This window comes from Camellia sinensis, unplaced genomic scaffold (assembly GCF_055761805.1).
Source record: "Camellia sinensis isolate YWXY unplaced genomic scaffold, ASM5576180v1 Unanchor1, whole genome shotgun sequence".
Lineage (NCBI taxonomy): Eukaryota > Viridiplantae > Streptophyta > Magnoliopsida > Ericales > Theaceae > Camellia > Camellia sinensis.
In genome coordinates, this window is record NW_028128987.1 from 8,337,085 (window position 1) to 8,360,750 (window position 23,666).

Consider the following 23,666-nt stretch of genomic DNA (forward strand, 5'->3'; position numbering starts at 1 on the left):
AACGTTTATTCAAGCCAAGGGCTTTACATGTACAGAGCTTATGACTCTCTTTTGTTGTAACCAAGTAATAACTTAAGAAGATGTATGCCAATAGGGCACTTATATATAAGCTCTTTTGTATTATTAGCCTCATGTAATGAAAGGACTATTTATTCTGATTTATGTAACTAGTCACCAATGTTTTGGGTTGTATTTATTGTATTATTTTAGGGACATTATAGTGATAATATGCTTATATGACTAAATGAGTATGTGATTTAATTTCTTGGATATTGATTGGGTCTACGAGTCTTTAGAAGTCTTGTTAGAAGAGCACTTGATCACTGCTATTTCTAACTGAAACTCTGGCAATGTCGTAGGACAGTCACTACCTAGAAATGAAGTTCGTTTGTGTTTATGTGATTAGGTGCTTATGTGGAGTGAATTATTTGTTGTCCACTGTATTAGGATGTGAGTGAATTAGCTTCGGCACATTTGCAAATGTGCTAATCTACTGTGTTGCCTTTATTAGGATGTTAGGACGTGGACGTGGTGGTGGTAGGCATAGTAGGTCTAGGAAGTAGGAGATTCTATTATCGAATAAAATTTCGGTACAAGAGCAGGGAGTTGATCAAGCTAACATGGCCAAGCTAGCAAATCAGCAAGCCATAGGCGCTTTGGCCCGTGAAATGGCTGGAGCTTTGTAGGAATCTATGGACATTTTTCAGGGCTGCGAATCAAGTCCAAGCCCATGTTGCTGAGATAGGGTTGTCTTTTCTGAAGAGAGAGTTCTTCTGATCGAATCTGGATGAGTTTTTGGGGGATCCGAAGGAGCCACTGAAGGCAAATGAGTGGCTTGAGTAGATGCTGAAGACGTTCAAGATGCTGGGCATCGAGGACGATGGTTTGAAAGTGACCTTGGCATCCTTCTAGTTGATGGGAGATGCAAGTCAATGGTGGAAATATGCGCGAGGGTGCATTGGGGTGACTTGGGAGGCCTTTGTCAACGCCTTCCAGGACAAATTTTTGCCTCCCACTAAATAGGAGAAGTTGAGAGATCAATTCTTGAAGCTCAAACTGCTAAACACACCTATGGCAGAGTTTTGAAGTTGCTTTTACTAGCATCTCTAGATTTGCGACGGAGGAATGCCGTTGCATTGAGTTCGAGAAGCGACTAAGGACCGGGCTCCTTTTCAAGGTGGTCAGTTCTATGATTAGGGATTACGGTCGTCTTGTGGAGGTGGCAGCTCATTTAGAGACTATGATTTAGGCAGAGAGAGAGAGAGGATGAGGGGTTCCAAGCAGAGAAGTAAAGAGGTTCTAGGGAAGACTCAAGATATCAAGAGACACAGGGGTTCCACCCTACAGTAGTCCCAAGCAGCACAGTTCAGATCCACTTTTCTTATATCAAGTTCTGGTTCAGGGAGAGGTAGTCAGGGTGGCATCACTTGCTTTAAGTGTGGTCAACTGGGCCACAAATCTTCAATTTGCCTGCAGAGAGGGGGAGAGCAACAGTCTACACCGTCTTCACTTCATCCTTAGAGCCAGAGTCAGCGGAAAGGGCAACCGCCTACCTGTTACTAGTGTGGGCAGTTGGGGCACTTGATAAGGTTTTGCCCTCAGGTAAGTGGCACATCTGGTACTTTTGGTTCGAGGCAAATACAAAGCCATCAGCCTACCCATTCAGCACAGGCCTCGAGGGCCACATAGGGAGCCTCCTCGGCTTAATCAGTTTACTAATCTTATGCTCTGAGGGATGTCCAGGTAGAGTAGACCCACCGGGGATGTGTATGCTGTTACTACGCCAAATTAGTTGCCAGCACTCTCTGTTATGAGAGGTAATTTTCTGTTGTTCCATTCTATAGCCAATATGTTGATTAATACCAGTGCATTTCATTTATTCATTCCGTCTACATTCGCATCAGTTTTGAGGTTAGAGGTGGCTCAGTTAGCGTCTCCGCTCAGGGTAGAGTCTCCAGTTGGGGATAGGGTTGTCTTGGGCTAGGGATGTCGGGGTTTTGAGATAGAGGTTGCCAGGTGCCGACTTCTTTTTGCTATTGTATTGTTAGACATGTCGGGTTTCAATGCCATTTTAGGCATAAACTAGTTGTCTTCGTATCGTGCTATTATAGATTGTTATCGTTAGAGAGTTACGGTATGCACCTTGAGTAGTGACTATTTTTATTTTCTAGGGGACTGAGTTGATAGATTTTTGTCGCCAATTTATGACCCTAGTAGTAGAGGTGAGCTTAGTTATCTTCTTGCAACTTTCTTAGGTAGTGAGAGTGATGTGGCATGAGTTGAATTGTCGATGGTAGTTTGTGAATACTTGGATGTCTTTCCCGAAGATCTTACTAGTTTGCCACCCTACCGAGAGATCGAGTTCTCCATTGAGGCACCGATTTCCATGGCACCGTATAGATTTGCACACGTTGAGTTATATGAGTTGAAGATTCAACTCCAAGAGCTGTTAGGAAACGGCTTCATTGGCCCTAGTACATCGCCTTGGGGAGCACTAGCTCTCTTTGTTAAGAAGAAGGATGGCACCTTGCGACTGTGTATTGATTACTGAAAGCTGAACGGGGTTACTGTTAAGAACAGGTGCCTATTACCTCATATACATGATTTGTTTAACCAGTTGAAAAGGTCTTGTTGATTTTCTAAAGTAGATTTGAGATCGGGTAATCACCAGTTGAGGGTGAAGGAGGAAGATATTCAGAAATAGCATTCCATAAGCAGTATGGCCACTGTGAGTTCTTAGTAATGCTTTTTGGGTTAACCAATGCACCAGCTTCATTTATGTATTTGATGAATCGAATCTTCTGTGAGTTCTTAGACCGTTTTGTGGTTGTCTTTGTTGACGACATCTTGATCTACTCACTCTCCAAGGAGGAACACGCGGAACACTTGCGGGTTGTACTTGAGTTGCTTAGAGCCCACTGTTTATATGCTAAGATCAGAAAGTGTGAGTTTTGGTTGAAAGAAGTCAAGTTCTTTGACCATGTGGTATCCAGGGAAGGAGTGACGATAGACTCTTCTAAGGTAGAGCAATGTAAGATTAGGAACAACCTAAGAATATCTTTGAGATCTGGAGTTCCTTGGGCTTAACTAGGTATTATCGTTGTTTTGTGAAAGATTTCTCTAGATTGGCCTCACCATTGACTAAATTGACGAGGAATGGGGTTAAATTTGTGTGGAGTGAAAATTATGAAAAGTCTTTCCAAGAACATAAGGTTAGACTCACCACTGCTCTAGTATTGATTATTCTAGAGAGGGGTTTGGGTTATTCAGTGTATTATGATGCATCTCGAGAAAGTTTGGGTTGTATGTTGAAGCAATGGGGGAAAGTGGTGGTGTACATTTCACGTTAGTTGAAAACATATGAGAGAAATTATCCTACTCATGACCTAGAGGTAGTGGCAGTGATTTTTTCCTTAAAAATCTGGAGGCATTATTTATATGGCGAGAGATTTGAAGTGTTTTCCGATCACAAGAGTTTGAAATATCTGTTTTCACAGAAGGATTTGAATTTGAAGTAGAGGAGGTAGATGGAATTTATGGAGGATTATGATTTCGAGTTACACTATCATCTGGGGAAGGCCAATGCAGTGGTCGACGACTTGAGTAGGAAATCCGTAAACAGTGTAGTGAGTATTGCCATCCGGGAATGGGAGATGTTGGGTGTTATTGGTGAGCTTGACTTGCAACTTGGCAAGTTTATTGAGTTGGTCATATTGTATGTTGTAGTTGCACAACCTACATTAGTGAGCCGAATTATAAAAGCATAGCGGGGTGATCATGAAGTATAGGTTATCCGAGGAAATATATCCAGTGGAAAAGTAGAGAAGGGCTTGAATGTGTATTCTGACTCTAGTGTGAGATATTTGGATCGTCTTTTCGTGCCAGAATCTTGTAGAGAGAAGGTACTCTGAGAGTTCTACCATTCATGCCTTACGGTACATCCAAGAGGTACAAAGATGTACCACAACCTTAGTCGCCAATTTTAGTGGAAGGGGATGAAGAGAGACGTAGCGTTGTTTGTTTCAAGGTGCCTTACTTGTCAACAAGTGAAGGCCGAGCACCAACGACCAACGAGTTTGTTACAACCCTTACGTATAGTTGAATAAAAGTGGGAGCATGTCACGACGAATTTTGTTGTGGCTCTTCCAAGGACTCAACGAGTTAATGATGCCATATGGGTGATAGTCGACCGATTAACTAAATTAGTACACTTTGTATCTATGCGCATGAGTGACTCAGTAGATTATCTTGCTGACCTTAATGTTAAGGACATAGTATGACTTTATGGGGTCCCTGTGTGTAATACCCCTGTCTCGTATTATGTTAATTGGCCCTTATTTTGAATATGAGTATGTGTTTGATATGATTTTGTGTGCCATTATGTGGTTTTGAATTTCTATCTGTTCACCGTTGGAATATCTATTTGATTTTTTCGCTTCGGAAATTAAATTGAAGGCCTTATCAGCCACAGAACTCGAAATTGATTACGCCATTGTGATTGGCATAATTTTTAGAGCCTACGGTGAAATTTAATTGAAAATTGATTTGGATCAAATTAAGTTGATTAAATTGGTGAATTAGTGCCCAACTATTTAATATTATTAAATAAGCATTAGTGGGACTTTTTATATAGCCATATACACTCTCTTTGCTCCTTTTTGAACTCAAAAATCTGAGATAGGCATGGAGAGGGTGTGAAGGCCGGCTGTAGTGAGAAAGAGAGAGAGAGAAGAATTGTGCAAGTTTTGCTCTTGAACTTTGAAAGTCTTGAAGATAACTCAAGAATTTGCCATAGATTGTGAAGATTAAAGCTCCTTGGTGAGTAATTCATGTGCTTTTAGTTATCATCTTGTGAATTCAAGTTTGAATGAGGGTCAAGAACATGAATTAGTTTGATTTTGTTGTATTAAAGACCCATGTGTGCATACATGTATGTAATTGCTTGAATTTGCATGTTTGAGTTTAAAATACATGATCCATGTAGGATTTTGGTTAAAGCTCATGTATAATCACCATTGGTGTCATCTAAGTTGAAAATGGGAGCAATACATTACATGCATGTACAATTTATGAAGATAAGAGCTTTGGATGCATGAATGTGTAAATTGGAATTGAGTTTGGTGTCAATTTGGGGCATGCATGTGTTTGATTCAAGAAATTGAGCTCCATGATGATGTGTTTTGGTGTCTATATCATGTTAGTACAAGTATATGTGAAATTGGAGCCATAATATGCAAGAAAAGTGGTTAAAATGTCGAATTTGAGTTCAAGAACACAATCTGGGAAAACTTGGAAATTTGATGTCCGCTCGAGCAGGGAAACCGCCGCTCGAGCGTGAATTTCATACTCCTAGTATTTTTTGCAGACCATGATGTACGCTCGAGCAGGGAAGTTCATGCTCGAGCGGGGAGCTATGTGGAATGAACTTCCACTCGAGCGTCCAAGTTCACGCTCGAGCGTAAAAATGATGCATCCAGTACTTTTTGCAGACATGGTGTCCGCTCGAGCGGGGAAGTTCACGCTCGAACGAGAATCCATGTAGAGAGGCCTTCCCGCTAGAGTGCCGGAATGAACGCTCGAGCGTAATTTTCACCTATCCAGTACTTTTGCAGGCCTCAAGGGTCCGCTCGAGTGGGGACCCTATTTTTTAAAATTTTGAAAATGCATTCTGTGTTTTGTTTTCTGTTCTCTTTCACTTCTAAGTACTCTTAGGCATGTATTGAGCATTGTAATTAAGTTAAAGAGATAATAATAAAGCGTAAAGAGGAAATGTGAATTTGGGAACGGATTGAATGGTTGTTGACCCTTTTGTGTTCATGGACTGTGTACGGTCGAGCTCTAGGGCATACCAACCAACCGATCACTGTGAGTAATATCGATATTTGAAACTTATCAGTTGTCTAATTGCTTATTTTCTTATAAGCCTTGTGAGTTTGCCAGTTTGAATTATGGACAAATGTTTGATACGAATGAACGAATGGGCCGAAGGCCGTTTTGACAAGAATGAATGGGCCAAAGGCCGTTTTGACATGAACGAATGGGCCGAAGGCCGTTTTGACATGAATGAATGGGCCGAAGGCCGTTTTGACATGAACGAATGGGCCGAAGGCCATTTTGACATGAAGGAATGGGCCAAAGCCGTTTTGACATAAACGAATGGGCTGAAGGCCGTTTTGACATGAATGAATGGGCCAAAGGCCATTTTGACATAAATGAATGGGCCGAAGGTCGTTTTGACATGGATGGATGGGCCAGAGGCCATTTTGACATAAATGAGTGGGCCAGAGACCGAATGAAGAATACATGTTAAATAAAAATGCGAATTGGGCCCAAGGCCGCTCGGAGTATGTTGTTCTACATATTGTTTGTGTCTTCTTATTTGATATTATTCACTGGGCTATCGCTCACGCTCATTCATGTGTTTGTAGGTGAGCCAAGAGAGGTCCAGACCCAGCCCCAGTGAAGCCTGTGTGGAACAACTGAGTTTTGGAGAGTCAGCCCATGTGTCTCACGCATGAGACTCGCCTTCGCCTTTTGTCATTTTGTTTTATGTTGTTATATTGGCGAAGTCTTTGTATATGTTGTGTATATTTTTCATGGGTTGACTTAGTTTTTGAATGATCCTGTTTGTACGGAACTTATGCTATTACATTTCTGTTCTGAGTTATTAATGTATGTATGTTTGGTTGCTTGGATGTGCCATGTAAGCACAGCTCTATGGACAAAATTTTTGAACTACTTCCGTTTGGCCCCTATTAACTCTGTTAAAATACATTTGTTTTGGTTTGAGGCCGTAGGTAATTTCATGATTACTGGCCGGTTATGTCCTTAACCCACGGGGGCGGGTTTGGGTCATGACAAAGTGGTATTAGAGCACGAGTTAATAACTCACACACTTGTCCAAAAGTGCAATAAACGTCTAGAAAAGATCTAGGATGTATTCATGTGATAAATATGAACTCGGAAGCATCGAGAATACGCTTAACTGTTAAATGTGAACAATTATGTGTTATAAGTTTGTGATATGCTTGCTTTGCAAATTATTCGAATATGTATGCTCTTTAATATATGCATACTTGTAAATCTATTGTATAAAGTATAATGTAAGTTTAATTAGATGGTGAGAACAAGAGGTGATGAGATAGAGGAATCTTCTACTGCCAGACTGGACAAAATGGAAAGACTGATACAGGAAATGACAGAAACTTTGAGACAGCAACAGGAGTGGCAACAACAGTGGCAGCAGCCATATCCTCCACCTCCGCCTCCGGCACCTCCTGTGCCAGATAATTAGAATGATGACCGAATCATAGCTCTCACCAAAGAGTTCAAGAAAATGAAACCACCACAATTCCATGGGGGATTAGATCCTTTGAAAGTTGAAGCTTGGGTCCTCGGCGTCAAAAAACTGTTTGAAGTGTTCCCGTGTTCGGATACACAGAAAGTGCTTCTAGCCACCTTTATGCTAGAAGACGAAGCAAGAAGATGGTCGATGTTAATGCGTGAGAATTACAAAGATGCTGATTGGGCAAAATTTTTGAAAATTTTCCACGACAAGTACTTCCCGCAGTGTGTTCGGGATAGGAATGTAGCTGAGTTCATGGAACTAAAGCAAGACAGTATGACTGTAGCTGAGTATGAGGCCAAATTCACCGAATTGGCCAGGTTTGCACCTCATGTAATTGATACTGACTATAAGAAGGCGAGACACTTTGAAGGTGGGCTTCGAAGTGACATTTTAGAGAGGGTGAATGTCTTGAAGCTGGAGACCTACATTGGGGTGCTAGACAAGGCTACCATATCAGAGGCTAACATAGCTAGATAGACCAAGTCAACAACAGAATAGAAGAGTAACAAAAGGCAAGGCTTCTTTTCGAAGAAGAAATTTTCGAAAAACCAAAATACGGGCTCCTCAAATACTCCAAATTCTTCTCGAGACACAGCTCCCATGTGCAATATTTGTAGTAGAAAGCACCGTGGAGTTTGTTACCATGTGTCAGGAGCCTGTTTCAAATGTGGGAAACAAGGGCATATGGCCCGTGATTGTAATCAGAATGGGGGAAAAATAGTTGCTAGTTCCACTGCATCGATCCCGAAACCGAGAAATACTTTGAGATTTGCTACCACCGGGGACACCATGAGACAGGGGAGAGTTTTTGCGCTTGTTCCGAGCGATACACGGAATGCCAATGCAGTTGTCTCAGGTACTATTTCTATATGTAATCAAGATGCTTTTGTGTTAATTGACTCCGGATCCACACACTTTTTTGTGACATATGCATTTGCATCTAGACTGAATAGACCCTTAGAATTACTGCCATATCTGTTATGTGTGTCTGCTCCATCTGGGGAATCTGTATTGTGTGAATCTATATACCGAATTTGTGATATGCGTGTTGAAGATGCTATCCTATATGTAGATTTGCTGCCCTTGAACTTTAGGCATTTTGAGGTAATTTTGGGCATGGATTGGTTAACCAAGTATTGTGCCATCATCGATTGTGTGACAAAACGAGTTGTTTTTAAACCACCAGAACATAAAGAGATTATGTTTGTGGGTAATGGGGTAGTGCCTCCACCTTATTTGATATTTGTAATGAAAGCATGTAAATTGATCGGGAAAGGGTGTCAGGGTTATTTATGCTATGTGTTGTTTGAGCAGTCTGTGAATGTTGAATTGAATGATATCCCTATTGTTAGAGAATTTCCAGATGTGTTTCCAAATGAATTACCAGGGAATTTGGTAGACAGGGAGATAGAGTTCACCATTGAGACTGTGCTGGGCACCCAGCCTATTTCTAAAACTCCCTATAGAATGGCTACTGCTGAAATGAAAGAATTGAAAGAATTGAAAGAACAGTTACAAGACCTGCTTAACAAAGGGTTTATCCGACCTAGCACTTCGCCATGGGGTGTACCAGTGTTGTTTGTGAGAAAGAATGATGGAACCCTACGCCTGTGCATCGATTATCGGGAATTGAACAAGGTAACAATAAAGAACAAATATCCCCTACCCCATATTGATGACTTATTTGACCAGTTGCAGGGATCACAGGTGTTTTCTAAGATTGATTTGAGGTCCGGGTATCATCAACTAAAAGTTAAGGCAGGAGATGTTGAGAAAACCGCATTCAGAACGAGGTATGGACATTTTGAGTTTCTTGTTATGCCATTTGGAGTGACTAATGCTCCGGCAGCGTTTATGGACCTAATGAACTGAATTTTTAAAACCTACCTTGACGAATTTGTTGTGGTTTTTATTGATGATATTTTGATATATTCTAAAGATAGACTTGAACATGAACATCATTTGAGAACTATCCTACAAATACTTCGGGAAAGGAAATTATTTGCTAAACTAAAGAAATATGAGTTTTGGTTGGATGAAGTTGTTTTCTTAGGGCACGTGATCAACAAGGAAGGAATTTCACTGGACCCACAGAAAATAGAGGCAATTGTGAATTGGCCTACACCGACAAATGTGACAGAAATTCACAATTTCATGGGCTTAGCTGGTTATTACAGAAGGTTCGTGAAAGACTTTTCAAAATTAGCTGTGCCTCTTACCCAATTGACACGAAAAGGGCAACCGTTTGAATGGAGCGACGAAAGAGAAGCTGCCTTTCATGAACTAAAAACAAAATTGACCACCACACCAATTTTGACACTACCTTCAGGTACGGAGAATTTTGTAATTTTTAGTGATGCGTCTTATAAAGGTTTGTGTTGTGTGTTAATGCAAAATGGAAAGGTTATTGCTTACGCCTCCCGACAGTTGAGGCCACATGAGAAGAATTATCCAACGCATGACCTAGAACTGGCCGCAGTTGTTTTTGCTTTGAAAATTTGGCGGCATTATCTGCATGGAGCAAAGTGTGAAGTCTACACGGATCACAAAAGTCTGAAATACTTCTTCACGCAGAAGGAGTTGAATATACAACAGAGGAGATGGCTGGAACTGATTAAGGATTATGATTTAGAAATTCAGTATCACCCCGGGAAAGCTAACACAGTTGCTGATGCCTTGAGCAGAAAATCAACGGGGAGTATGGCTTGTTTGCTTACTGAACAGAAAGAGATCTTGCAAGACTTTGAGAAGTCTGAAATTGAAGTGGTAATGTGTGAACAGGGCGGATTAATAGCCGCTATTACAGCCGAGCCGGCAATTATTGATGAAATCAAGCAGAAACAGAAGGAGGATGAATTCCTCAAGAAAGTGATTGATGAATTTGAGACAAGTCTGAAAGCGGAGTTTAGTATTGAAAACGAAGTGTTGAAATTCTGAAATCGAATGTGTGTCCCTGATATCCCGGAACTAAAGAAGAGGGTTTTAGATGAAGCCCACAAATCTGTATTTGCTATGCATCCAGATAGCAATAAAATGTATCGGGATTTGAAACAAACCTATTGGTGGCCTAAAATGAAGAAAGAGATTGCAGAATATGTGTCCAAGTGCCTTCAATGTCAGCAAGTTAAAGCTGAACATCAGAAACTAGGTGGCCTACTTCAACCTCTCCCTATTCCTGAATGGAAGTGGGAGCATGTGACTATGGATTTTGTTGTTGGCCTACCTCGGACTTCTCGAGATATGGATTCTATTTGGGTTGTGGTTGATGGACTGACTAAATCTGCACATTTTCTGCCTGTCAAAACTATATTTACTGCTTACAGATTGGCTACCATTTATGTTGATAAGATTGTTCGTTTACATGGAGTTCCGGTATCTATTGTGTCGGGTAGAGATCCAAAATTTGTATCTAGATTGTAGAAAAGTTTGCAGGAAGCTATGGGAACAGAATTGAGATTTAGTACTGCATTCCACCCACAGACATATGGGCAATCAGAACAAACAATACAGACTTTGGAAGATATGCTTCGGATGTGTGCCTCGAATTTTTAGGGGAGTTGGGAAGACTACTTGCCACTTGCAGAATTCGCTTATAATAACAGTTTCCACTCCAGCATCGGTATGGCACCATGCGAGGCTTTGTATGGTAGAAGGTGTAGATCACCTATTTGTTGGATAGAAGTCGGGGATATAGCTTTATTTGGGCCTGAAATTGTGCAAAACACTTCTGAGAAAATCAAGATCATTCGGCAAAGGCTCAAAATAGCTCAGGACCGACAAAATAATTATGCAGATATTCGGAGAAGACCTCTTGAGTATGAGGTTGGTGACCATGTGTTCATCCGTGTTTCTCCGATGAAAGGCCAAGTCAGGTTTGGAAAGAAGGGCAAGTTGTCGCCCCGTTATATTGGGCCGTTTCAGATTCTAGAAAGGCTTGGCCTGGTGGCCTATAAAGTTGCTTTGCCACCGGGATTCGAGCAAATCCATAATGTCTTTCATGTGTCGATGTTGAGGGGTTACCTCCGAGACCCGTTTCATGTGATTGATTATCACCGGGTAGCTATTGATGAAAATATGGAATATGCTGAATGGCCAGAACGAATTGTTGATCGGCAAGTGAAACAATTGAGAAGCAAGTCCATCCCAATGGTGAAAGTGGAATGGAAAGAACACTGTGGGACGGATGCCACGTGGAAAAAAGAGAAAGAAATGCGACTACGCTATCCACATTTGTTTCCCGACGAAGGTAAATTAAGTTTGGAGGACCAAACTTCCTAAAGGGGGGAAGACTGTAATACCCCTGCCCCGTATTATGTTAATTGGTCCTTATTTTGAATATGAGTATGTGTTTGATATAATTTTGTGTGCCATTATGTGGTTTTGAATTTCTATCTATTCACCGTAGGAATATCTGTTTGATTTTTCCGCTTCGAAAATTAAATTGAAGGCCTTATCGGACACAGAACTCGAAATTGATTACGCCATTGTGATTGGCATAATTTTTAGAGCCTACGGTGAAATTTAGTTGAAAATTGATTTGGATCAAATTAAGTTGATTAAATTGGTGAATTAGTGCCCAACTATTTAATATTATTAAATAAGCATTAATGGGACTTTTTATATGGCCATATACACTCTCTTTACTCCTTTTTGAACTCAAAAATCTGAGATAGGCATGGAGAGGGTGTGAAAGCCGGCAGTAGAGAGAGAGAGAAGAATTGTGCAAGTTTTGCTCTTGAACTTTGAAAGTCTTGAAGATAACTCAAGAATTTGCCATAGATTGTGAAGATTAAAGCTCCTTGGTGAGTAATTCATGTGTTTTTAGTTATCATCTTGTGAATTCAAGTTTGAATGAGGGTCAAGAACATGAATTAGTTTGATTTTGTTGTATTAAAGACTCATGCGTGCATGCATGTATGTAATTGCTTGAATTTGCATGTTTGAGTTTAAAATACATGATCCATGTAGGATTTTGGTTAAAGCTCATGTATAATCACCATTTGTGTCATCTAAGTTGAAAATGGGAGCAATACATCACATGCATGTACAATTTATGAAGATAAGAGCTTTGGATGCATGAATGTGTAAATTGGAATTGAGTTTGGTGTCAATTTGGGGCATGCATGTGTTTGATTCAAGAAATTGAGCTCCATGATGATGTGTTTTGGTGTCTATATCTTGTTGGTACAAGTATATGTGAAATTGGAGCCATAATATGCAAGAAATGTGGTTAAAATGTCGAATTTGAGCTCAAGAACACAATTTGGGAAAACCCGGAAATTTGATGTCCGCTCGAGCGGGGAAACCGCCGCTCGAGCATGAATTTCTTACTCCCAGTATTTTCTGCAGACCATGATGTACGCTCGAGCGGGGAAGTTCACGCTTGAGCGAGGAGCTATGTGGAATGAACTTCCGCTCGAGCGTCCAAGTTCACACTCGAGCATAAAAATGATGCATCCAGTACTTTTTGCAGACATGGTGTCCGCTCGAGCGGGGAAGTTAACGCTTGAACGGGAATCCATGTAGAGAGGCCTTCCGCTCGAGCGCCAGAATGAACGCTCGAGCGTAATTTTCACCTATCCAGTACTTTTGCAGGCCTCAAGGGTCCGCTTGAGCGGGGACCCTATTTTTTGAAATTTTGAAAATGCATTCTGTGTTTTGTTTTCTGTTCTCTTTCACTTCTAAGTACACTTAGGCATGCATTGAGCATTGTAATTGAGTTAAAGAGATAAGAATAAAGCCTAAAGAGGAAATGTGAAGTTGGGAACAGATTGAATGGTTGTTGACCCTTTTGTGTTCATGGACTGTGTAGGGTCGAGCTCCAGGGAAAACCAACCAACCGATCACTGTGAGTAATATCGATATTTGAAACTTATCAGTTGTCCAATTGCTTATTTTCTTATAAGCCTTATGAGTTTGCCAGTTTGAATTATGGACAAATGTTTGATACAAATGCATGAATGGGCCGAAGGCCGTTTTGACAAGAATGAATGGGCCAAACGCCGTTTTGACATGAATGAATGGGCCGAAGGCCGTTTTGACATGAATGAATGGGCCGAAGGCTGTTTTGACATGAATGAATGGGCCAAAGGCCATTTTGACATGAAGGAATGGGCCGAAGGCTGTTTTGACATAAACGAATGGGTTGAAGGCCGTTTTGATATGAATGAATGGACCTAAGGCCGTTTTGACATGAAGAAATGGGCCGAAAGCCGTTTTGACATGACTGAATGGGCCAAAGGCCGTTTTGACATAAACGAATGGGCCGAAGGCCGTTTTGACATGAATGAATGGACCAAAGGCCGTTTTGAAATAAATGAATGGGCCGAAGGCCGTTTTGACATGGATGGATGGGCTAGAGGCCGTTTTGACATAAATGAGTGGGCCAGAGGCCGTTTTGATAGGAATGAAGAATAAATGTTAAATAAAAATGCGAATTGGGCCCAAGGCCGTTCGGAGTATGTTGTTCTACATATCATTTGTGTCTTCTTATTTGATATTATTCACTGGGCTATTGCTCACGTTCATTCATGTGTTTGTAGGTGAGCCAAGAGAGGTCCAGACCCAACCCCAGTGAAGCTTGTGTGGAACAACCGAGTTTTGGAGAGTCAGCCCATATGTCTCACGCATGAGACTCGCCTTCGCCTTTTGTTATTTTGTTTTATGTTGTTATATTGGCGAAGTCTTTGTATATGTTGTATATAGTTTTCATGGGTTGACTTAGTTTTTGAATGATCCTGTTTGTACGGAACTTATGCTACTACATTTCTGTTGTAAGTTATTAATGTATATATGTTTGGTTGCTTGGATGTGCCATGTAAGCACAGCTCTATGGACAAAGTTTTTGAACTGCTTCCGTTTGGCCCCCATTAACTCTGTTAAAATACATTTGTTTTGGTTTGGGGCCGTAGGTAATCTCATGATTACTGGCCAGTTATGTCCTTAACCCACGGGGGCGGATTCGGGTCATGACACTGTGACTATTGTTTCAGATAGAGATCCACATTTCACGACTCGGTTGTAGAAGCCTGCAGAATGCCTTGGGCACTAGCTTGACGTTTAGCACCGCCTATCATCCTCAGACTAACGGGCAATCTAAGCGAACCATTCAAATCTTAGAGGACTTGCTTCAGGGTTGTGTTTTGGATTTTGAGGGGTCGTGTGTGTCACGACCCAAACCCGTCCCTATGGGTTTAGCATCGCAACCGGCCAGTAATCCGTGATTACCGAAGGCCAGCTCGACGGTAATGACAGTAATACAGAGTAAAGGGGCTGGCGGAAGCCAAAACAGTAAATAAATGATATCCAATGAGCTGTGACAATCTGAATGCAAAAAGAGTTTTTATATAAACATGCCACATCGATAACCAAAACATATGTACATGCGACGTATACACAAACATCCATGTCAGGGACCAAATCCCTAACTAAAACTGTACAGTCGAGTTTTAAACATTCATTACAAGACAGAAACAAAAGGGTGAATCTGGACACCCCAAAATAGCCGTGGCTTGAATGCACTTGGAACCTCGAGGTGAGGCACAATGGTTGGCTTTAACAAAACAAGAGCTAACCTGACGCTCCTAGCTCTGGTCCAGTGCCTGGACACCTACATATATATATAAACAGTGAGCTAAAGCCCAGTGAATAACATATGCGTAAAGGGGTTAAGAATGAATGTCCTTTCAGTAATTAGAATAGTCAATTGCATTAGTGAATCAGTCATTTAGAACCATAATAGTCATATGTGGTACATCCATTAGCAAAACAGTACAGTAGGTCTTAATAGACCAAACAGTCAGTTGATGGCCATCATAACAGTAAACAGTAGTTGTTCCAAACATGGGAACCGATAGAGATTTCTGTAACAGCAGTAGTAGCAGTACAGTAACAGTAATTGCTATGGATGCCACGGATACAGTTTACAAGTAGGACAAGCATTCATTCATTAAACAATAACGGTTCAGTAAGCAGAACAGTTGATCATTTAGAAAATAATCATAATTGAACATATCTTTACAACATTGTTACTCACAGAGCACTGAGCTAGAGACAAGCTAACGAGTGTCCTCGGATGTCAACCCTACAGTTGTAGAACGAATACACACTCAGGATTAATAACTTAGCCCCTAACTATACAGGTGTGGTTCTATAACATTATCCTCATTAAGATGCCTTAAACTTGGCCTAGGAATGCCTAGGATGGAATAAGGATGCAAAAATGCACTTTAAAACACTTTTCAAATTTTTGCTGAAATAGGGGTCTCGCTCGAGCGTGGCTTTCTACGCTCGAGCGGACATGCAGACAAAGGAGCTCCGCTCAAGCGTGACTTTCCTTGCTCGAGCGGACTGTAAACTCATGAAAAAGTACTGGATGCACAATTTTCACGCTCGACGGACGCTCGACCTCCGCTCGAGCATGAGACTCAGATCCTCGCTCGACCGTGAATTCTCTCGCTCGAGCGGACTACAAAACATATGAACTTCTGGGCATATGCATTTCACGCTCGAGCGTGACTTCCTACGCTCGAGCGGATGTGCATATACTCAGAGTGTACGCTCGAGCGTGAGGTCCTATGCTCGAGCGTGGGTCCAAAATTTGGAATTTCCAGATTGATCCTCAAGCATGAAACTCGACTTTTAAAGCTTTAAATTCGATTCTTTTGGGCTAATTTTCTGGAAAACACTTGAAAACCCATAATACAACATGTTTCAAAGATCAATTTGTAAAATCAAAGCCCATAGGTAAGTCAATTGAACACAAATTCAAAGGAAACTTGAAGAACAATGCAAGAACATCATATGCAAGTGTTCTAATGGATTCCAATGTTCCAAAACATAACCAAATGCAAGTTTGAACTCCAAAACATGATGAATTCATGGACTACAAACCAAATGTAAACATGTATGTGGAAATTCTTATGAAAACAACCTCAAAATGCTAAAGTATGTGCATGCATGCATGGATTAGCTACTCAAATCAACTCTTTAACTCAATTCTTGACTCTAGTCACCAAATTTCTATAAATCATGCAAGAAACAATTTAAACACATGAATAAGAGGATGAACTCCCTACCTTAGGTCTTGAATTCAAGTATGGAAGCTCAATTATGCAAATTCCTTTCAATTCTCCTAACTCTCCAAGCCAATTTTGATGAACTCAAGTTTTCTCTCCTACTCTCCCTCTCTCATGGTTTGGTCTCAAGAAGATGAGCAAATGATGCCTCAAACATATGCAAGGGTGAGAGAAGTAGTGGCCTAGCATAAACCACTCAATGGCAAAATGGTAGTAAATGCAAACTGATGTAATTTAACTTTATTTAATCTAATTTAATCATTCCAAACCAAATTTTCATTAAACTTACCATAAAATCACGTAAATTCTAACTAGCATATAACACCAATCAATTTCTGCTTCAGCCTCCGATAAGGCCTTCAATTTGCGGTTCAAAATCAGATCACGAACAGATTAGTCTATAGTCAAACAGATAGAAATGTAGATATAAACAATACACTCATGTAATCAATCTAGGATTTCATCCCAATCAGTTACTTATCATGCTTAAACATAGATTAGCACTAATCAGAGGTGAGGGTTGTCACAGTGGGAGGGTGTAACAAGCCCGCGGGGGACCTCGCTACAGCTCGGACTCGATTTTCTTGTCACGGTTCCTAATCTGAACCAAAGAGTCCAAATCCGGCAAATCGTTTTGAGAAACTGATTTTTTGAAAAAGTAGTGCCAAACATGGACTGCTTTGCCAGATACAGAGTCGCCACCTAAATATTTTATTTTTGGGAAATTTAGGAAACCCTGACTCGGTGCCAAAAGGCCACGTGTCCGTCATCACCAAAGTTGCTTCGGCTCGGGAACTTGGGTACGATTGGGGAAGGCCACTTCGTGAGCACCCCCGCTCGCCCGGTCATAGACCGGCCTCTACTAACCATGATATCTATTTTTGAAAACTTTGTGAGTTCTTATTCCGGTTTATTAGCCTAGGTTACTATATGATGCGCACAGCATGCAAATATAGACCGGGTCGCCTAAATTGGAACGAAACATTTCATGCTTGTTTTTGAAAGTGATTTGCTACCCGTAGGTAGGCTTTAAAACATTTGATGATTTATTCCAATTTAAGTAACCCAACCTTCACCCACAGGCATTCAGGCAGATATATCATGTAAGCACATAGCCTCATGGTAAGCATGCTATTCATGGCAGTCACTCACACGCATGTAAGGATGCTAAAGCATAAAGCTTACCGAGTACTCCAAGCCAAAATAGAAATTCATTAGAAATCATGCATGATCCTAACTATACAGAAATGCCTAATGCAACACATGCAAAATGCAATTATAGCAGGCTCGGCTATTCTAAGATGGCATATGAAATGTTACAACTATCATGTATTCAACTTTGAAATTGAAAGTACAATGCAGTTAGTATGATGCGCCGAGCCCGGTGCATGCAATACAGATGGATGAATGCAAACATGCTGTCATACTGTATGCTAATTTAAATATGCCCTAATCTAATCATCATAAGCGGATAAATAAAAGGGAGAAAGACGTGGGGTTGGAAGACATACATCACACTCACGCACACTTATTACAGTTGTGCCCTCACTCGGAGGGTCCGAATAAATATACAGTCCCGAATAAAAGAATATTACAGTCCAAAATATTACAAAATCCTAATTAATTAATGAATTAACTAAGAAAGCAAATAAAACTGGCATGCAAGCCAGGGACTGCCTTGCTTCTGATGGATGATGCATGTCCGGATTGTCTTGCGCAGAAATCCACCGGAATGCCCCAATTAGCCTCTGTTTACACCTGTTCTTGAAATGCGTGCCAAGCCCCAAAAGGTTGCTGATTCTTCATTTTGCTGCAACAGAGAGCAGGAAAGGGGCATAGCAATGTATTTGCACAGATATATGCATGTCTCGATCCTCGTGCCACCAATCACACATACCGAGGCATGATGGCCGAGGAGTCGAAATGCACAGCTCAATATAGGATGAATGCACATGAAACTACAGCTAAAACCTAACTCCATCATGGATAATCCGGAGTGTCGGTGACTGGGGAATTGAGATGCATTCCGTCACTCGGAGTACGAAATGCACCTCGTTTCTCGCACCCGGGCTAACTCCTATTCCGAACACGATGCAATATGCATGGTATGCATGAAATGCAACTAAGATATAATCCTAACATACTCAATGCTATGGAATGATATGCCTTGAAATACGTGCATGCAGGCACGCAAACCGAGAAAATGGCAGAATGCAATCTAAGATACAACCTAGTACACATAATGCTATAAAAAAAATGATATGCCTCGAAATGCGTGCACACGGGCACGCAAACCGAGAAAATGGCAGAATACAATGAAAATGAGGTGCCTCGAAATGCGTGCACACGGGTACGCAAACTGAGGCAATGACAAAATGCTGTGAAAATGAGGTGCCTCGAAATACGTGCACACGGGCACGCAAACCGAGGCAATGGTATGTGTAATGAAAATGAGGTGCCTCGAAATGCGTGCACACGGGCACGCAAACCGAGGCAATGGCGGAATGCTGTGAAAATGAGGTGCCTCGAAACGCGTGCACACGGGCACGCAAACCGAGGCAATGACAATGCTGTGAAAATGAGGTGCCTCGAAATGCGTGCACACGGGCACGCAAATCGAGGCAATGACAATGCTGTGAAAATGAGGTGCCTCGAAATACGTGCACACGGGCACGCAAACCGAGGCGATGGTAAAATGCTGTGAAAATGAGGTGCCTCGAAATACGTGCACACGGGCACGCAAACCGAGGCGATGACAAAATGCTGAAGTAATGACATGAAAACACGATATGGGCTTATACCAATCATGAGTGAGCCTCAGCCACACTCACATAGGATGTCGGCAGATAAAAAATGAAATGCCTCGAAATGCGTGCACACGGGCACGCAAACCGAGGCAATGACGGAATGTGATGAAATGACATGGAAATGACAAATGGACTTATACCAACATGAGTGAGCCTCAGCCACACTCACATAGGATGCCGGCGGATAAAAATGAAGTGCCTCGAAATGCGTGCACACGGGCACGCAAACCGAGGCAATGACGGAATGCGATGAAATGGCATGGAAATGACAAATGGACTTATACCAACATGAGTGAGCCTCAGCCACACTCACATAGGATGTCGGCGGATAAAAATGAAGTGCCTCGAAATGCGTGCACACGGGCACGCAAATCGAGGCAATGACGGAATGCGATGAAATGGCATGGAAATGACAAATGGACTTATACCAACATGGGTGAGCCTCAGCCACACTCACATAGGATGCCGGCGGATAAAAATGAAGTGCCTCGAAATGCGTGCACACGGGCACGCAAACCGAGGCAATGACGGAATGCGATGAAATGGCATGGAAATGACAAATGGACTTATACCAACATGAGTGAGCCTCAGCCACACTCACATAGGATGCCGGCGGATAAAAATGAAGTGCCTCGAAATGCGTGCACACGGGCACGCAAACCGAGGCAATGACGGAATGCGATGAAATGGCATGGAAATGACAAATGGACTTATACCAACATGAGTGAGCCTCAGCCACACTCACATAGGATGCCGGCGGATAAAAATGAAGTGCCTCGAAATGCGTGCACACGGGCACGCAAACCGAGGCAATGACGGAATGCGATGAAATGGCATGGAAATGATAGAAATCATTCTAATGGAATTTCAGCAGTAAAATATGGGGGAAAACAGCCCCGAAATGAGGCGAAATGACATGAAATGCATGGAATTGTCCCGAAATGCGAATCTAGGCACCCGAAATGGCCTATAGCTATGCCAAACATGCACAATATGGACATGCAATGCAAAGACAGAAGCTAGACAGTCCCAAAAGATGCACTTTCACAGTTATAAACATGGCCAAACAGCAAGCATAGGTATGGCAAAAATGGCATGCAAGAATAGGGGCCAAAAGAGGGGTAATGAAGCAAGTGGTATAAGCAAAACCCAAACTGAAAAATTTCCTTCTACAACATTGAAGAGGGACCAAAAATATGAGTATTTACAGTATATGGCAGCCTCAAAATCAGTATACAAGCATGATAGAAATGTGATGCAAAATAAGGCTCAAAAGTGGCTATAACATGAGGTATGCAAAATAATCACCATACAGCCAAAGACCCTTAACAAAACATGTATAATGGACCAAAATAAGCACTTTTCTAGAACTGTAAAATGGCCAAAAACAAAAGCATGGTAGGCTAACTAAACATGCAAGAATGGGGAATAAAAGAGGGATATAACATGAAGTGACCTATGGAAGCCCCAAACCATGAAAGGACCTAAATGAAACATGAATTATGGACCAAAATAAGAACTTTTTCAGAACTGTAAAATGGCCAAAAACAAAAGCATGGTAGGCTAACTAAACATGCAAGAATGGGGAATAAAAGAGAGATATAAAGGTAGGTATAACATGGAAACCCCAAATGGTGTTGAGCCCTTCTTCAATGTTGAAGAGGGGCTCAAAATAAGCCTAATATCAGTTTACAACATGCTCGAAAATAAATTGCTCATGGGTCAAAAATAGCATGCAAAACTATGACATACAAGAGGGTCAATGAAGCAAGTGTGTCATGGAGGGCTCAAACAGGGTTGAGCCCTTAATGGAAAGTGAAGATGAGCTCAAAAGAGGGCCCTTTTCAGTTAGGGCCAGAGCTTGAAACAAAAAGGAAGTGGGGCTTACAAATAGATCAAGAAAAAGGGTCAAAAGGGGAAAAGTATCACTTACCCTTGAAGACTCAAACTTTTGTTGCTTCTTGGATCAATTTGCAGCTTCTTTGGCCTTTGAGAAACCTTCCTTGTTGCTGGAAATGAGGTGGTGGTGGTAGAGCTTGGTGGTGTAGAAGGAATGATGGTTAGGGACTTAGAGATTTTTCAAGAAATGAGAGGTATGGAGATGGAGTTGTGTATGGAGGCTTGAAGGTGAAATTTTCTAACCCCAAAATACTACAAGGCTTGCTTGCTATATAGGCCAACAAGGGGTTGTAAAGGTGGGGGAAAAGGAGAGCAAAATTCCCCCAAAAGGGTCCCCCCGGATGTAGATATTTTTGGGAGAAAACCAAGGCACAGCTGGAATGCACTCAACCTGAAGAAGCAGGCCGGCCAGGTACTTTTGCTGCAGGTGGCCGGCCGGCCACTTAACATAGCCGGCCGGCTAGGTCAAAGAAAAAAACGGCCGGCCGGCCAGAAAAAGTGGCCGGCCACCCCCTAGGATGAAGCCCCAGAAGTTAGCTTTCCAATGGCGCAAACCTTGCATTAAAATTCCTCCTGTAGAAAAAGTTATGCCCCTTTCCGTGAAGCCGCGCAGATTCAGTCCAAGCGGACTTCAACCAACCACATCTCTCCCCCCCGGACTTGGACTTGGGAGATTCTTGTGTGCAAAATGAAGCCCCCGAAGTAAGCTTTCCAATGGTGGTGGCCTCATATCTTAATTCCTCTTGTGCAAAGAGTTATGCCCGTTTCGGTGAAGCCGCGCAGCTTTTTCTCCTTCCCGGATTCATGCTGAACCACTTTTGACCAAAAAGAAGTTGGCTTTTCGGCAAAATTACTGGCCTCCACCAACTTTTGGTGTCCTCTCATGTGTGTAGATCACATATATGTGGTTTGGGGTTGCCAACAGTGACTCCAGGGTGTTCAACATTGCATTTGAAGAGGAGGGGCAAAAATGGAAAGAAAAATTAATGGCCGGCCATAAACTTTTAGGATCCTCCCAAGTGTGTAGATCACAAATATGTGGTTGAAAGTTGGCAACACTAACCCCAGGGTGTTCAACATTGGCCCGGAAGAGAGGGGTAAAAAAGTAATTTTACAATTACTGGCCGGCCATGGGTTTTTAGGGTCCTCCCAGGTGTGTAGATCACAAATATGTGGTTGAAAGTTGGCAACACTAACCCCAGGGTGTTCAACATTGGCCCGGAAGTCAGAAAAATGGGCGCCGGGAGGCTCCGGAGGAGAGATAACTGGTTGTTGCAACAATTACTAGCCTCCCACCCTTCAGTGACCTTCCTGGTGATAAAACAGAGGTACCTGCCAAAAATGAACGAAAATCGATGCAAAACGAATGTTCGGGGGCCAAAACACGCAGTTCGGGGCCCTAGAAACTGCCCGTTAAACACCGAAAGTGGCGTTCGGCCGCGAAGTGGGTTTCCGGGACCCCAGTGTCCCTCAAAAGGGAGCAAATAGGAAGTATGCCAAAAACCGGAGCAAAAGGAGATGGTTAAGCGGTCCCGAACCGAGGCACACGGCCTGACGGCCCCGAAAACCGGAAACCGGACTCCGAAATGGGAACAATGGCCTACGGCCACCAAATGTAACCTACGGACATTGAGAGATGGTCTACGGGACCTCTCCCTTCCCTTAGGAAAAGAAACAGAGAAAACCGAGTCTGGTTCGCAAACCGAGACAAGGCACAGAAGAGGGTTCGGAAGTTCGGAGGTAGGGCTCACGGCCGTGACTCTGAAACTTCTGAACAAGCACATTACGCAATATCACCAAGTGCTCAACTGGTGACGTCTAAGTCTCAAGGTCGGTCAAAAATGGGGTGTCTACATAGGGGCATTTACCTTTAGTAGAGTTTGCCTACGATAATAGCTTTCAGATGAGTATTAGTATGACATCGTTTGAGGCCTTGTATGGCCGACCGTTTAGATCTCCAGTGTGTTAGGCTGAGGTGGGTGATGCACCTATGTTAGGTCCTGAATTAGTCCAGAAAGCGATAAAGAAGGCCGCCCTTATTCATAAGAGGTTGGTTTTGGCTTAAAGTAGCCAAAAGAGCTACGCCGACCGTAGGAGGAGACGTTTATCTTTTGAGGTAGGAGATCACATGTTACTGAAGATATCATCGAGATGGGATTTAATGAGATTTCAGAATAGTGGAAAGTTGTCTCCTAGATTTATTAGGCCTTATAAGATTCTAGAACATGTCGGAGAGGTAGCTTATCATTTGGCCTTGCCGGTCCAATTTTCTAGGGTGCATGATGTATTTCATATTTGTATGTTCTGAAAGTATGAACCTGATCCTTCACACGTGTTGGATTGGACTGAGTTAGAGGTAAATGAGGTTACCTTGCATGAGGAGAGACCAATACGGGTTTTAGACTCTCGAGACCAAGTCTTGCAAGGCAAGACTATTCCATTGGTTAAGGTGTTGTGCTGACACCATGGGGAAGAGGATGCGACTTGGGAGAGCAAGACAGAAGTCCATGAGACGTATCCGGACCTATTTGTTGA